This window comes from Triticum aestivum, chromosome 7D, assembly GCF_018294505.1.
Source record: "Triticum aestivum cultivar Chinese Spring chromosome 7D, IWGSC CS RefSeq v2.1, whole genome shotgun sequence".
NCBI classification, from domain to species: Eukaryota; Viridiplantae; Streptophyta; class Magnoliopsida; order Poales; family Poaceae; genus Triticum; species Triticum aestivum.
The window spans coordinates 576,556,227-576,572,727 of NC_057814.1; positions in this window are offsets into that span (position 1 = coordinate 576,556,227).

Genomic DNA, 16,501 nt, shown 5'->3' on the forward strand with positions numbered 1-16,501 from the left:
GACGTTGTTGTACAGGCGTTCGATCCCTTCATCTTTTGTGCCTTCTTCGATGGCCAAGTTTTGTATGATCAATGGTTCACGTTCTGTTTGAGTGCCGTCCCGGCTTACCGTCGTATTTGTGGCAGCAACATCTTTTACAGCACAATGTTTCTTGTCTGATGGTGCGGCCTTTTTCTTGTTGTTCTCTGACTCTCTCTGGAATGTTTGCTGCATGGTCTTCCAATGCACCGTGGCCCTTTGCTTCTTTGCTTGTGTCTGCGTGCGTGTCTTGTTGAGGTTTCTGCGTTGTTGTGCAAAAGCGTGGTTAAAAAATAATTGAATATGCTCGTTATTTTCATTGTAGTTTAGTGTCCGTTCCCTAAGAAAAATACTCAAATGTTTAGTGTGTCTTTGAACGTTTTTTTGTAGCTTCACCTTTTCAGTCGTTTCCGCCAGTGCTGCCTCTTCGAGCTTTTCTTCGGTGAGTGGAGGTTTTTGGAGCTCGTCTGGATCTTTTTCGTTTTATTCATCCGTGGTGTCGTCGTTTTTGTCTTGTGGCTGTTGAGACATAGAGGTAGGTAAATGAGATTGCATTTGTGTCTTTGTTCACTCAAATATCTAATTTCCTTAAAAGCAGGTTACCTCACTTCACCTTTTCAATCTTTTGCGTCGACATTGGCATCCCTGTTATTTCTTGCTCGGATAGCAAAGGTTTTTTGGCTTGGTCTACGGCGGTTACGCTGTCCGTTTTTGGAAGAACATCTTCTGCTTGTTCCATTCCCTTGTGTTGTTGTGTTTGTTGGTCTTGAATATTGGTGCTCTCCTCTGTTTCTTGCATCTGTCGGAACGCAAAAAAGCAATTAAAATGTGTCTATGTTTCTTTCTGGTGGGTGCATTTTTTTTATATGCTATAGAAAGAGGTTTTGTAGCTTACCTCTACATTCAATCTCTCTTTTGCCGTTCCTGTCACTTCTTCTCTGTCTTCTGGAGTTTTTGTACATTGTCGAGCGGTAGCATCACTTTCTATCGCTTCTTGAGGCACATCTTCTGCTTCATTTGTTTCTTTCTTCTGTTCAATCAGAAAATGTAAATAAAGTTTGGACTTCATCTGTGCATGCATAACTTATTTGTTTTAACGTTGTAGGAGCAGGTGCGTGTAGCTTTACCACGTTGGTCTTCGATGCTGGTGGCATGTCTTCTCGGTTGTGTTTGTCACGTGAAGACTGCTCTTTGGTCAGCGTACTGGGTACCATTTTAGTCGCCATTTGCCCTTGTTTTTTGGTTTGTTCTGTTTGTACTCCTTGCTGTTCTTCGGCATGACCGTCCTCGTTTGTTTCCTGCGTTTCATAAAAAGGAAAATCATGATTCATTGCTTGTAATTCTTGTATTACTGTGACAAGTTGTGCTGGGCAGTACATTTCTTATAAATTTTGGAAAAATGGTTCTTGTTGAATTTGACCTTTGCGCCGGTGGTTGGGATATCCGTTTGTGTGTCCACTTTTTCTTTGCTTTGTATACCAGCCTTGGGTGTGTCACCAGGTGCAGTGTCTGAGGCTTTCTCCCCTGCATCGGTCATCTAAAATGCTATTGTGCTGAAGAGCTCTTCTATATCAACTTTCTGCTTTGCATGGGCATCCTCTTCTCTTTGTTGTGCTTGTAATACCTGATAGATGAAACAATATGAGTTGACGGTATTTGGGCATAGTGGGTTTGGAAGTTTTACCTCTTCTTTGTTGTTTTCTTCTTGTTTTTGTGCCGTGCTGTTAACGGTCGATGCTAGATCAGCCCGTGCCTCATTTGCGGGAGCGTTGATATGATACTTGTCCGGCTGAGTGTATATTTTGTTGCAGATTTGTCAGTTAACTCAAGACCGTTTCTAGTTTAGAGAGAAGAGACTTTTTAGAAAGAAGAGACTGATTTTTTATACTCACGTCTTTGCTGCCTCCGATCCTGTTCGTCTCTTGTACTGCTCCTGTTGACGTTCTTGAGGGAGCATCATCTGTTGTCGGGTTGCTTGTTCTATTGCTTCCATCCTCTTGCTCGGTGTTCTTGACGATATGCTGCTGTTGGCCTTTATGTTTCGGTGGCGTTCTCTTGCCGTGTCCCTGACAGAATCGAAGACAGATTTTTTAAGTTCAAGTTTGAAAGCATCGCTTTCGAGTCACATGGATGATGTATTTGTTCTCATTTACCTGTTTCTCATCTTGATTCTCTGCTTCTGCAGCTACTTTTCTACCTTGTTCTTGCTGTCCTTCGGCACTTGCTGTATTGGTTGATACGTGCTCCTTGCTTTGCTCTTTTTGCACCTTGTTATGTTCTTTTGTCTCCCTCTGGCTAATTCTCGAGGTCTGTGTTCTTGATTTTGTTATTCTTTTCTTCCTTTCATGTTTGTTTTGTTGGTCTTGTTCTTCCTTCTTCCTTTTTCTCCTCGCTCCTAGTTCTGCTGTGGCTATGACTTCTTTCGTGTGGTTGCCATGTACAAGTGCAGCTGTGGCTCCTGCGTCTGCTCCATCCTGCAACTTCAGCGTCGTCTCTTCTGGTTAGCTCACTCTGCAAACAATGTCCTGAAATTTTCTAAGTTGCTTGAGAGAATCAATCAGGGCCATTGTTTGTTGCACCACTGAGTTCTTCATGTTTTCATCTAATTCCTCCTCTTGTTCACTACATTGGTGTCCAGCCCTGGTCTTTATTCCCGGTATTTGTTTTGTTTCGTCGAGTACTTGTTTCAACATTTCTTCTACCCTACCAAATATTTCATATGATCCTGTGCTGGTGCCTGTGACCGGTTCCTTGCTTCCACTCGTGCTGACATGTGCTTCGTTCTGGCGCTTGGTTGGAGGTGGTAGTAGCTTGGTCGTCTGCTGGTGCTCCTGTTGTTGTGCTGGTATCATCTGTATTGAATACGAAGGTGTTGCTGTGCTGGCATAGAAGATCCCTCTCTGCTGTTCCTTTCCATGTCTGCATTGTTTCGGCAGAATGGAATTGGTTAGACTGGAAACCATTTTTATAAGGGATAATGCATATATATTCAATAGGGATATACCTTTATCTTGCCAAATTCATAGTCATCTGGTCGTGCTTTTCTGTCCCTTTTCATGTCTGCTCTAGCTATTTTCTTTAGGTCACTCTCTCTTAGGTGGTTTGCTCGCGGTAATGATGTCTTGTCCATTGTCTTTGCAATCTTGCGCATTTCTATTGTGTCGGTCGGCAGCAGCAGGGAGTCGAGGTACATTATTATTGGTCCCTGTGCCAAACCATTGAGATGCTTTTTGTTCTTTTCTTCCTGAGGCAACAACCTGTGCTTCTGCCATATCTTGGCTCCTTCCTTAATACTTTTGACGATTACCTCGCATAAATCCATCTTTGCCATTTCTGGATAGTCCAAGTCCTTGACCATAATGGCTTGTTTGCTGAAGGTAGGGGAGGTTGTTCCACAGACAACGTTGTGGAAAAAAATAAGGAAAAATATTTTAACTGATTTCCTATTTGATTGTTCGTCATCTACTTTCACCAATTTCTATAGTTCTTTAAACAGATCGTCGTGATGGAAATCCATTTTCTTGAGGCCAAGTTCTGTGATCAGTTCTTTCATTGAAGTTGGGCTCTTCTCTGGCCTTGGTGCTGACTTTTCCGTGCCGTTTGGGTATCCAAGCACCTTGTGTATAGCTTCCCTGGTAATCTTGATTTCTTTTAGCTGATCAGCATCACCGAATGTTATTGTCATGCTTTCTGTGTCTAGGTTATCGTAGATGTGTGCTGCAAGCGGTTTGCAGATGGAGCGCTTTATTTGGCATTTCTCTATGCTTCCAAACCCGGCCGTCCTAACATCTTGCCGGTGACGTTCTTCTAGTAAGTTCCATGCTCTATTGACCTGATCAAATGTTGCTCCTGCCTTGATTTCGCATTTGTCCTTATTTGTTGTTGCCTCATGTTCATCATCCGTTGGTGCTGCCAATTCTTTTCCACTTGTCTTTATCCTCTTTGTCCGCTTCTGTCTTGGTTTTACCTGTGTAGAAAAAGAGTGTTTTGTTATAGAGGATGGTTTGGTTTTGATGGGTGAATAGCGGTAGGAAAAATCTGTAGAGAAAATGTGCTTTACATCATTGTTGCTGTCCTCTGCGGCGCTACCGTTGTCCCCTCCGGCGTCATCGCCCTCTGCACGAATGAGATCATCATCATGTTTTGTGCCATCGTCGTCGTCGGCAGCATCACGCTCTGACTCTTTGCTGGCATCATCCTCGTCTTCTTCCAACCGTTGTCTTTTGTTTTTCTTCTTGGTTTTAGTTAGTTCATTCTTGACCCCTGTAACTGCTGGCGGGAGCACCATTAGAGGTCTTGGCTGCTGCTGCTGCAAGGTAGCACTGTCGCTGATGAGTTGAGTTTTGTCCTTTATCTTTTGTCTTTTTGTTATAGGAGGAACGGCGGTCTTGGTTTCTAATAGCCTCTCTTTTTGTAGCTCCCTGCTCGAAGTTGGTGCTGGCACTTGCTCAGGTGCTTCGTTGTCCATGTTCCGCTTCGTTCTTTTTTCTGACGGGTCAGGAGAGATGAGTGGTTTTTCTGGATATGCACTATTAAGTTCAGACAAAATCGTTTCAATATCTCCTCCTGCACCTCCGTCACCTGCACGATGATTATGTAACAAAAGGATTACGTAGCAAAATCGAAATAAATGGGATATAGTTTTAAAACCATGGCTTCCACGACTGCACAAAAAGAATCTGAAACTTAATCTACATAGATTCATAAGATAGCCCTTTTCTTTCATTTCCTGAGCTAAAAAGGCGATCAATCCATTGTTTTCTTCTTATATCAAGTCTTCCTCCTAACTCTTGGTTTGGCCAATCAATGATGGAAATTAGGGTCAGGTGTGAGCAGTATGGCTGCTGTCAAGTCCATATCAGTGAGGGGAAGTCTTTTTTTATAGGGGAAAAACACTACAAATGATATTCTGTAAATAGAATTGTAAGGTTTAGAGGGTAAGATAAAATGGTCTCGAATGAATAATAATACACATAGTGTGTGAAAAATTTCATCGAAGTGTAATTTCCCAAGATTGTGTGGACGTAAGTGGTTAACTTACTGCTGCTGCTACATAGTTTTTGTTATATGGTTTGTGTGAGCCTTTTATAGTACCTTGCTGCACGGCAGGCTGTTCTGTAGGTACCCTGTTTTCCTTATTACCATTCCTTGCTGCGTAAAAATGCCCCGGTGTTAGCAGGAGTAGAAGCAAAATTTAATTTCATAGCAAAAAGAGGAGATGCATCCCGTGGACAAAAGAACTGCACTATCGGAGAGGCACAGATTGTTTCACGCTATAAGCACACAGCTAGAACTATTATTGGAGCACGGATGTTGATATGAGAGAGGCACATAATTTGAAACAGATACAATCAACGGATATATAGAATCTCCTGTAAATACCAGGTTTTGAATTTAAGGATGCTCTCATGGTTTGAATATAGAGCGGTGTCCTAGATAGTTCTGGCATGCACAATACGTTTTAGGCAAATATCTTGCGAGCAGATTTCTGTGGCGGATAGGGGTAGCATCCTATTGCACGCGTGTCTACCTTATTTCAATTTTGCTAGAAAAGTCTAAATAGACTTTTTGGAAATGCGGTTTTGTGTGGCGGTTAGGGTTCATGTCCGTCAAAAAGGGGGAAAATCGCTTTGATCGAACTGTGGTAATGGAATGTAATGGATTAATATTTCTTTTACCTTCGATTGCTTGTGAGGGATTCGTCGCATCCATCGGCTACTTTTTCTCCTTGCTCTATGTTGGTACCTCCGCCACGAGCAGGGGTCGTCGCCGTCAGTCGTCGCCGCCGCCGGGAGAGGTTTTTGATGCTTTCGCGGGCACCCACCGACTGTCTGTATCTCGAAGTGGATGGTGGCTGGTGGGTGAGGCGAACGCGATTCAGATTTTTGGTTGGTCTGCTGGATTGGACAATGCGGGCAGAAGGAGAGAGGAGGGTGTTCGAGAGAGGGGAACTGGCGAAGTATTCGAGATTTTCGGTGCGAAAGCAAAAGGAAGAAAGTCGTGGAGGGAGAGAGGGAAATGGTTGAACCGTCGCGAATCTTCGACCGTCCGGTTTCACATCAAGATTGGTGTAACTTTCTGTGGGCTTCGTTGGGCTTGTTCTTTTCCTTGCTTCCTCAACTGCGGGAGCATTTTTTTATTTTAGTGTGGTGAGATCCACGTGGGCATGGTTCGGTGTTACCCAGAGTCACGTTCGTGCCTGCGCGTGTTACAGACGTTTTCTATGACGTTCCACGGTGAGGCACATGGAAGTGAGGCCACCAGCGCTCACCCTCCTATGGAAATGGCGAAGCATCTCGAATCTTCGACCGTCCATTTGGACATCAAGATTGGTGAAATTTTCTGTGTACTTCCATGAGCTTGTTTTTTGCTTGCCATCTTAACTGTTAGTCGGTGGGATGTTAGCATTTTTATTTATTTTAGTGTTGTTGTGTGATCCACAGGGGCATGGCTTGGCGTTACTCAGAGTTACGTTCATGGTTCTTTGTGTTCCAAACGATTCCGCTCGCCAGTTCATTTGGAGAGGCATGGACATGAACTCATGGGAAGCATGTTAACGCATTGGTCAGAGTCAAGTTACCACGGTTGTATGCTTTTGGTATTTCCAAATGATTCCGCTCACTTGTTCTCTTTTTCGAGGAATGGACGTGAAAACGGCGGAGGCAAGTATTGTTACTAGCCAGATTCATGTTTGTCCACGCGTGTGTTACATGCATTTTCTCTGGCGAGTCACTGTGAGGTGCGTGGAAGTGAAGCCGAGTTGGCACTGTGTTGCTAATGCAACAGGCACACTCCTGACGCTGTGTATGGAAATGTTTTCCTTGTCAACTCGTTCCTTTTTTGTGGAGAGTCACGGTGGTGTGTTCCAGGGAGGCACTGTTTGTTATTAGAGAGAGTCATGTTTCATGGTTCTTTGTGTTCCAAACCATTCTGCTTGCCAGTTCATTTGGAGAGGCATGGACATGAACTCATGGGAAGCATGTTAACGCATTGGTCAGAGTCAAGTTACCACGGTTGTATGCTTTTGGTATTTCCAAATGATTTTGCTTGCTCGTTCTCTTGGAGATGAGTGGACGTGAAAACGGCGGGGGCAAGTATTGTTATTATCCAGAGTCACGTTTGTCCACCCGTGTGTTACATGCATTTTCTCTGGCGAGTCACTGTGAGGTGCGTGGAAGTGAAGCCGAGTTGGCACTGTGTTGCTAATGCAACAGGCACACTCCTGACGCTGTGTATGGAAATGTTTTCCTTTTCAACTCGTTCCTTTTTTGTGGAGAGTCGCGGTGGTGCATTCCAGGGAGGCACTGTTTGTTATTAAAGAGCGTCACGTTCGTGCCTGCGTGTATTACAGACGTTTTCACTAAGGTGTCACCTCGAGAAGCGTGCAAGTTGATTCGCGGATATAGTAAGATTTTGATATAAATATCATTTCAAAAAAATGGCAATGGATAATAGTATGAATTCGACAGTAATTTCTCTGGAATACAGACAGACGTACACAGTAAGTTAACTGTGTTTGAGATGTTTTTTGTTGAATATATATGGACCATTTGAAAGAAGTTGAGTGGTTGTAATGTGGACGAACGCACGGGGAGACGAAATGATAGTACTTGTGTTTCCCAAGCATGCAAAGTTCAAGGTATTTAAGAGAGATTGTGAGAATTCGAGGCGTCGGTTACTCTATTTGACCGTCTGACCGGTGTGCATGTGTTATAAAAAGGTACCTACTCATGGAACACTCCACGTCCACAATTCTCCAGAGACATGCACCTCTTTCTAGCTGGTAGCTCCTTGCTTGCGCGATGGCAGGTAAGAGGGGTTCTGGGTGTTCAAGCAACCACGCAGCAAGGACCAAAGCCGCGGAAAGAAGGGAGAGGTGCCTCCGCTACGCTGTAGCGGCGGCAGGGATATCCTGCCCCGTTGCCCAGGTGTCGAACGATCTCTCGCGTGGAGGCGTATCCTCCCACAAGCGCATTCGCCATGGAGATGATCTCGGCAAGATGGCAGTACCGAATTCCTTAGCCAGCGACTACGTGCTCGATGAACTAATTAAGCAGCAGCAGTTCATCGCTTGCCTGGAGAAGTTGGTGCAGTAGAGCAATGCCTCTGTGGAGAAGTCCAGTGGTCTCATATTTCGATCTCTGTGTGAGAATGAGAAGCTTCTCAAAGAGCTCCACCAGAAGGATCAGGAGGCCGCCCGCTGGAAGAATCTGTATGAGCAGAGCCATGCGTTGGTGCAGAAGCTGTCGGGCGAAGTGGAACAGCTTATGGATGAGAAGGCTGAGGTCCTCGTCAAGTACAAGAGCCTGGTTGAGGATTCGTATGCTACTGTGAGGGAAGGTCATGAGGCGACGAAGAAGCAGATTGAGGATGCGCTCGCCCACCAGCCGACCAAGAAGGTTGCTGGAGTGTAGGCAGAGAGCTTGAAGCGTGTGTTTTTTTGTTGTGTTGGGGCATGTGGCCTTTTGTACTTACATGAATCTGTAAAGCATTTATGCGTTGCATTGTCATCGTGTTGTTTCGTTCATTGGTACATGGTCGTGAAGTGAATACAGCCGCGGTTCTATACCAGGCAGCGACATGAGTTGTGTACTGACAATGGCGTGGACATTCGTGGTACTATTAAGGGTCACAGGCACGGGCCTGGAGTGCTAAGAGGCATGTTGCCGTATAATATGGAGTCACGCTCCCCTGTGTTTTTGTTCTGAGTGCTTCCGCCAGACTCTATCAGAAGGAGAGGCACGACCGGTGAGGCATAGCTTTTCATTACGCACAGTCACGTTCGTTTCTTTAACCCAGCGGAATGGGTTGAGACGCCAACACTTACTGTTGACGCTGTTGTTAAAAGCTTGTTTCCTTGTTTTCAAAAGCACAGTCACGCTTCTTTCTTGATGTTTCATATATTACTCGATAAAGGCGTGGACTCGATTAGATGGAGAGGCACGGGCATGGTGTGGTGTTATATAGAGTCACGCTCGTCTGTCATTGCGTTCCGAATAACTCCGTTGACTCGATCAGATGGAAACCCAGCGGAAAGGCATCGTTTGGTCTTACTCACAGTCACGTTCATTTCTTTAATTGTGGAAACCGAGCGGAAAGGGTTCAGGTGTGAACACTCACTGTTTACTCGGCGAGGCACGGAATGGCTTGTTCGAGAGAAGCTGCTGTGGTGTATTCTTTGCACGGTGGTGGGTCCCAGGAAGTGACGGCATGGTATTGTGAAGAGTCACGTTATGTTGTTTTCGTGTTCCAAATGATTCCGTTGAACCGTTCGCAACGGCAGGCATATCCGTGCAGCGCGAAGAGGCATGGTTATGCTTTACCAAGAGTCACATCCGTGCGTTTATCGCGGAAACCCAACGGTTCGACGGGCGTCTCTTCGTACCTCGGGAGTGAACGCCACGTGGCGCTGCTCTAGAAACCTAATGGTCCGACGGGCGTCTCCTTCGGCGATGCCGCTCTGGCTCGTCGCCCGAGGCCAGGCTCCGGCTATTTAAGGCGGACGGACGGAGTCTCGAAACCCTAGCCACATTCTACTCCTCCCTTCGTCCGCCGCCAGGCCTTCCATTCCTCTTGCTCATCTCTATTCACTGACCATCTCCGCCATGGCTGGGCAGAAGGAGACTACTCCGGACTGCCGTGCCCTGTCGCGGGAGGAGATCCCGGCTTGTGAGGGTTCCTCGTCTGTAAGTTCACCCTATTTCTGCTTCTCCTTCATTCGTTTTTTGTTTCTTTCGGCTGCTTTGATTTAGTTTGTGAAACATGAATTATTGTGGTCAGCTGACTCCTAATTTGATGTGGGTGTGTCTTGCTGATACTGATTTACAGTCAGTTGGAGCTACTCTCATTAACCTGGTCAATGGGATGAATGCCTTGGTTTCACTTGCAAAGGTTGACAGAACGTACAAGGAGTTGCTGGAGGTCACCTACGAGTGGCAGCAGTTCTACCAGGAAACAAGAGAAGATTTGGAGAAGGCCAATGCCACGATCGTAGAAATTACGGCTGTGAGGAGCAATCTCCTTGAAGAGCACACCCGGTCGTTGCAGGAATCGGCCGCAGCTATGAAGCGACATGACGAGAATATGAAGGCGCTAAAGGAGGAGATTGATGAACTGCGCCGGGAGCAAACCAACAAGAAGGTCGGTGGGGACTAGATATACAGCAGCGTTCCTGGCTGTTGTGTGCGTCTGTTGTTGTTAAGCAGTGGAGTGGAGTTTGTTACCTTGTCTTGTGAAATTTCGGTGTCAGTTACGTACTTTTTTAACAAAATGTATTTTGGTTTCGAGTATCATTGTAATTAGGCGCCGTTACTTATGATGCACGGGACGTGAATTCTCTGCAGCCACGGTTGTGAACCTAGTATTGTAATGACTTGCGTACTGATGTAGGCGTGTATGTTCGTGGCTTTTGTGTGTTGCAGTGTTTCGGGTCATGGACACGGGCTTGCACCCCACAAATTCATGGTGTGGTTTTATATAGAGTCACGTTCGCCTGTATTTGTGTTCGAAATGATTCCGTTGACTCGTTCAGAAAAATAGGCACGTACGCAGGTGAATCCCATTGGGGCATGGTTTCGTCTTTCGCATAGTCACGTTCGTACGTTTATCATGGAAAGAAAGCAGAGTGGGTTTAGATGTTAACGCTAGCTGTTTACTTTGTGAGTGGCCGATTCGAGAGTCGAGTTGTTTAAAAGCGTAAGTTCCTTGTTTTTAAAAGCCACGGTTCTGTACTGAGTTGCGTCGCGCTTCTTTTATTAGAAGCACGGGGGTGAAGTGAATACAGCCGCGGTTCTGTACCAGCCAGCGACATGAGTTGTGTACTGACAATGGAGTGGACGTTCGTGGTAATGTTAAGGCTCACATGCACGGGCGTGAAGCGCTAAGAGGCATGGTGCCGTATGATATAGAGTCACGTTCCCCTGTGTTTCTGTTCCGAGTGCTTCCGTCGACTCGATCAGAAGGAGATGCACGGCCGGTGAGCCCACAGAGGCATAGCTTTGCATTACGCACAGTCACGTTCGTTTCTTTAACCCAGCGGAATGGGTTGAGACGCCAACACTTACTGTTGAATCTGTGAGGCACCGAATGGCCTATGTGATAGACGCTGTTTTTAAAAGCTTGTTTCCTTGTTTTCAAAAGCACAGTCACGCTTCTTTCTTGATGTTTCGTATATTACTCGATAGAGGCGTGGACTCGATTAGATGGGAGAGGTACGGGCATGGTGTGGTATTATATGGAGTCACGCTTGTCTGTGTTTGCGTTCCCAATAATTCCGTTGACTCGATCAGATGGAAACCCAGCGGAAAGGCACCGTTTGGTCTTACTCACAGTCACGTTCGTTTCTTTAATTGCGGAAACCGAGCGGAAAGGGTTCAGGTGTGAACACTCACTGTTTACTCGGTGAGGCACGGAATGGCTTGTTCGAGAGAAGCTGCTGTGGTGTATTCTTTGCACGGTGGTGGGTCCCAGGAAGTGACGGCATGGTATTGTGAAGAGTCACGTTATGTTGTTTTCGTGTTCCAAATGATTCCGTTGAACCGTCCGCAACGGCAGGCACGTCCGTGCAGCGCGAAGAGGCATGGTTATGCTTTACCAAGAGTCACATCCGTGCGTTTATCGCGGAAACCCAACGGTTCGACGGGCGTCTCTTCGTACCTTGGGAGTGAACGCCACGTGGCGCTGCTCTAGAAACCTAATGGTCCGACGGGCGTCTCCTTCGGCGATGCCGCTCTGGCTCGTCGCCCGAGGCCAGGCTCCGGCTATTTAAGGCGGACGGACGGAGTCTCGAAACCCTAGCCACATTCTACTCCTCCCTTCGTCCGCCGCCAGGCCTTCCATTCCTCTTGCTCATCTCTATTCACTGACCATCTCCGCCATGGCTGGGCAGAAGGAGACTACTCCGGACTGCCGTGCCCTGTCGCGGGAGGAGATCCCGGCTTGTGAGGGTTCCTCGTCTGTAAGTTCACCCTATTTCTGCTTCTCCTTCATTCGTTTTTTGTTTCTTTCGGCTGCTTTGATTTAGTTTGTGAAACATGAATTATTGTGGTCAGCTGACTCCTAATTTGATGTGGGTGTGTCTTGCTGATACTGATTTACAGTCAGTTGGAGCTACTCTCATTAACCTGGTCAATGGGATGAATGCCTTGGTTTCACTTGCAAAGGTTGACAGAACGTACAAGGAGTTGCTGGAGGTCACCTACGAGTGGCAGCAGTTCTACCAGGAAACAAGAGAAGATTTGGAGAAGGCCAATGCCACGATCGTAGAAATTACGGCTGTGAGGAGCAATCTCCTTGAAGAGCACACCCGGTCGTTGCAGGAATCGGCCGCAGCTATGAAGCGACATGACGAGAATATGAAGGCGCTAAAGGAGGAGATTGATGAACTGCGCCGGGAGCAAACCAACAAGAAGGTCGGTGGGGACTAGATATACAGCAGCGTTCCTGGCTGTTGTGTGCGTCTGTTGTTGTTAAGCAGTGGAGTGGAGTTTGTTACCTTGTCTTGTGAAATTTCAGTGTCAGTTACGTACTTTGTTAACAAAATGTATTTTGGTTTCGAGTATCATTGTAATTAGGCGCCGTTACTTATGATGCACGGGACGTGAATTCTCTGCAGCCACGGTTGTGAACCTAGTATTGTAATGACTTGCGTACTGATGTAGGCGTGTATGTTCGTGGCTTTTGTGTGTTGCAGTGTTTCGGGTCATGGACACTGGCTTGCACCCCACAAATTCATGGTGTGATTTTATATAGAGTCATGTTCGCCTGTATTTGTGTTCGAAATGATTCCGTTGACTCGTTCAGAAAAATAGGCACGTACGCAGGTGAATCCCATGGGGGCATGGTTTCATCTTTCGCATAGTCACGTTCGTACGTTTATCATGGAAAGAAAGCAGAGTGGGTTTAGATGTTAACGCTAGCTGTTTACTTTGTGAGTGGCCGATTCGAGAGTCGAGTTGTTTAGAAGCGTAAGTTCCTTATTTTTAAAAGCCACGGTTCTGTACTGAGTTGCGTCGCGCTTCTTTTATTAGAAGCACGGGGGTGAAGTGAATACAGCCGCGGTTCTATACCAGCCAGGGACATGAGTTGTGTACTGACAATGGAGTGGACGTTCGTGGTAATGTTAAGGCTCACATGCACGGGCGTGAAGCGCTAAGAGGCATGGTGCCGTATGATATAGAGTCACGTTCCCCTGTGTTTCTGTTCCGAGTGCTTCCGTCGACTCGATCAGAAGGAGATGCACGGCCGGTGAGCCCATAGAGGCATAGCTTTGCATTACGCACAGTCACGTTCGTTTCTTTAACCCAGCGGAATGGGTTGAGACGCCAACACTTACTGTTGAATCAGTGAGGCACCGAATGGCCTATGTGATAGACGCTGTTTTTAAAAGGTTGTTTCCTTGTTTTCAAAAGCACAGTCATGCTTCTTTCTTGATGTTTCGTATATTAGTCGATAGAGGCGTGGACTCGATTAGATGGGAGAGGTACGGGCATGGTGTGGTATTATATGGAGTCACGCTTGTCTGTGTTTGCGTTCCCAATAATTCCGTTGACTCGATCAGATGGAAACCCAGCGGAAAGGCACCGTTTGGTCTTACTCACAGTCATGTTCGTTTCTTTAATTGCGGAAACCGAGCGGAAAGGGTTCAGGTGTGAACACTCACTGTTTACTCGGTGAGGCACGGAATGGCTTGTTCGAGAGAAGCTGCTGTGGTGTATTCTTTGCACGGTGGTGGGTCCTAGGAAGTGACGGCATGGTATTGTGAAGAGTCACGTTATGTTGTTTTCGTGTTCCAAATGATTCCGTTGAACCGTTCGCAACGGCAGGCATATCCGTGCAGCGCGAAGAGGCATGGTTATGCTTTACCAAGAGTCACATCCGTGCGTTTATCGCGGAAACCCAACGGTTCGACGGGCGTCTCTTCGTACCTCGGGAGTGAACGCCACGTGGCGCTGCTCTAGAAACCTCATGGTCCGACGGGCGTCTCCTTCGGCGACGCCGCTCTGGCTCGTCGCCCGAGGCCAGGCTCCGGCTATTTAAGGCGGACGGACGGAGTCTCGAAACCCTAGCCACATTCTACTCCTCCCTTCGTCCGCCGCCAGGCCTTCCATTCCTCTTGCTCATCTCTATTCACTGACCATCTCCGCCATGGCTGGGCAGAAGGAGACTACTCCGGACTGCCGTGCCCTATCGCGGGAGGAGATCCCGGCTTGTGAGGGTTCCTCGTCTGTAAGTTCACCCTATTTCTGCTTCTCCTTCATTCGTTTTTTGTTTCTTTCGGCTGCTTTGATTTAGTTTGTGAAACATGAATTATTGTGGTCAGCTGACTCCTAATTTGACGTGGGTGTGTCTTGCTGATACTGATTTACAGTCAGTTGGAGCTACTCTCATTAACCTGGTCAATGGGATGAATGCCTTGGTTTCACTTGCAAAGGTTGACAGAACGTACAAGGAGTTGCTGGAGGTCACCTACGAGTGGCAGCAGTTCTACCAGGAAACAAGAGAAGATTTGGAGAAGGCCAATGCCACGATCGTAGAAATTACGGCTGTGAGGAGCAATCTCCTTGAAGAGCACACCCGGTCGTTGCAGGAATCGGCCGCAGCTATGAAGCGACATGACGAGAATATGAAGGCGCTAAAGGAGGAGATTGATGAACTGCGCCGGGAGCAAACCAACAAGAAGGTCGGTGGGGACTAGATATACAGCAGCGTTCCTGGCTGTTGTGTGCGTCTGTTGTTGTTAAGCAGTGGAGTGGAGTTTGTTACCTTGTCTTGTGAAATTTCGGTGTCAGTTACGTACTTTGTTAACAAAATGTATTTTGGTTTCGAGTATCATTGTAATTAGGCGCCGTTACTTATGATGCACGGGACGTGAAGTCTCTGCAGCCACGGTTGTGAACCTAGTATTGTAATGACTTGCGTACTGATGTAGGCGTGTATGTTCGTGGCTTTTGTGTGTTGCAGTGTTTCGGGTCATGGACACGGGCTTGCACCCCACAAATTCATGGTGTGGTTTTATATAGAGTCATGTTCGCCTGTATTTGTGTTCGAAATGATTCCGTTGACTCGTTCAGAAAAATAGGCACGTACGCAGGTGAATCCCATGGGGGCATGGTTTCGTCTTTCGCATAGTCACGTTCGTACGTTTATCATGGAAAGAAAGCAGAGTGGGTTTAGATGTTAACGCTAGCTGTTTACTTTGTGAGTGGCCGATTCGAGAGTCGAGTTGTTTAAAAGCGTAAGTTCCTTGTTTTTAAAAGCCACGGTTCTGTACTGAGTTGCGTCACGCTTCTTTTATTAGAAGCACGGGGGTGAAGTGAATACAGCCGCGGTTCTGTACCAGCCAGCGACATGAGTTGTGTACTGACAATGGAGTGGACGTTCGTGGTAATGTTAAGGCTCACATGCACGGGCGTGAAGCGCTAAGAGGAATGGTGCCGTATGATATAGAGTCACGTTCCCCTGTGTTTCTGTTCCGAGTGCTTCCGTCGACTCGATCAGAAGGAGATGCACGGCCGGTGAGCCCACAGAGGCATAGCTTTGCATTACGCACAGTCACGTTCGTTTCTTTAACCCAGCGGAATGTTGGGAATCGTAGCATAATTTAAAATTTTCCTACGCTCACCAAGATGCATCTATGGAGTCTACTAGCAACGAGGGGAAAGGAGTGGATCTACATACCCTTGTAGATCGCGAGCGGAAGCGTTCCAATGAACGTGGATGACGGAGTCGTACTCGCCGTGATCCAAATCACCGATGACCGAGTGCCGAACGGACGGCACCTCCGCGTTCAACACACGTACGGTGCAGCGACGTCTCCTCCTTTCTTGATCCAGCAAGGGGGGAGGAGAGGTTGATGGAGATCCAACAGCACGACGGCGTGGTGGTGGATGTAGCGGCTCTCTGGCAGGGCTTCGCCGAGCTTCTGCGCGCGAGAGAGAGGTGTTGCAGGGGAGGAGGGAGGCGCCAAAAGCTGTGTGTTTGCTGCCCTCCCTTCCCCCCACTATTTATAGGACCCCTTGGGAGGGGGGAGCCGGCCAAAACCCATCTAGGGTTGGGGGGGGCGGCGGCCAAAGGGGGGAAGGGGTTGCCTTGCCCCCCAAGGCAAGGGGAAACTCCCCCCCCTAGGGTTCCCAACCCTAGGCGCATGGGGGGAGGCCCAAAGTGGCGCCCCAGCCCATTAGGGGCTGGTTCCCCTCCACTTTCAGCCCACGGGGCCCTCCGGGACAGGTGGCCCCACCCGGTGGACCCCCGGGACCCTTCCGGTGGTCCCGGTACAATACCGATAACCCCCGAAACTTTCCCGGTGGCCAAAACTGGACTTCCTATATATAATTCTTCACCTCCGGACCATTCCGGAACCTCTCGTGATGTCCGGGATCTCATCCGGGACTCCGAACAACTTTCGGGTTTCCGCATACATATATCTCTACAACCCTAGCGTCACCGGACCTTAAGTGTGTAGACCCTACGGGTTCGGGAGACA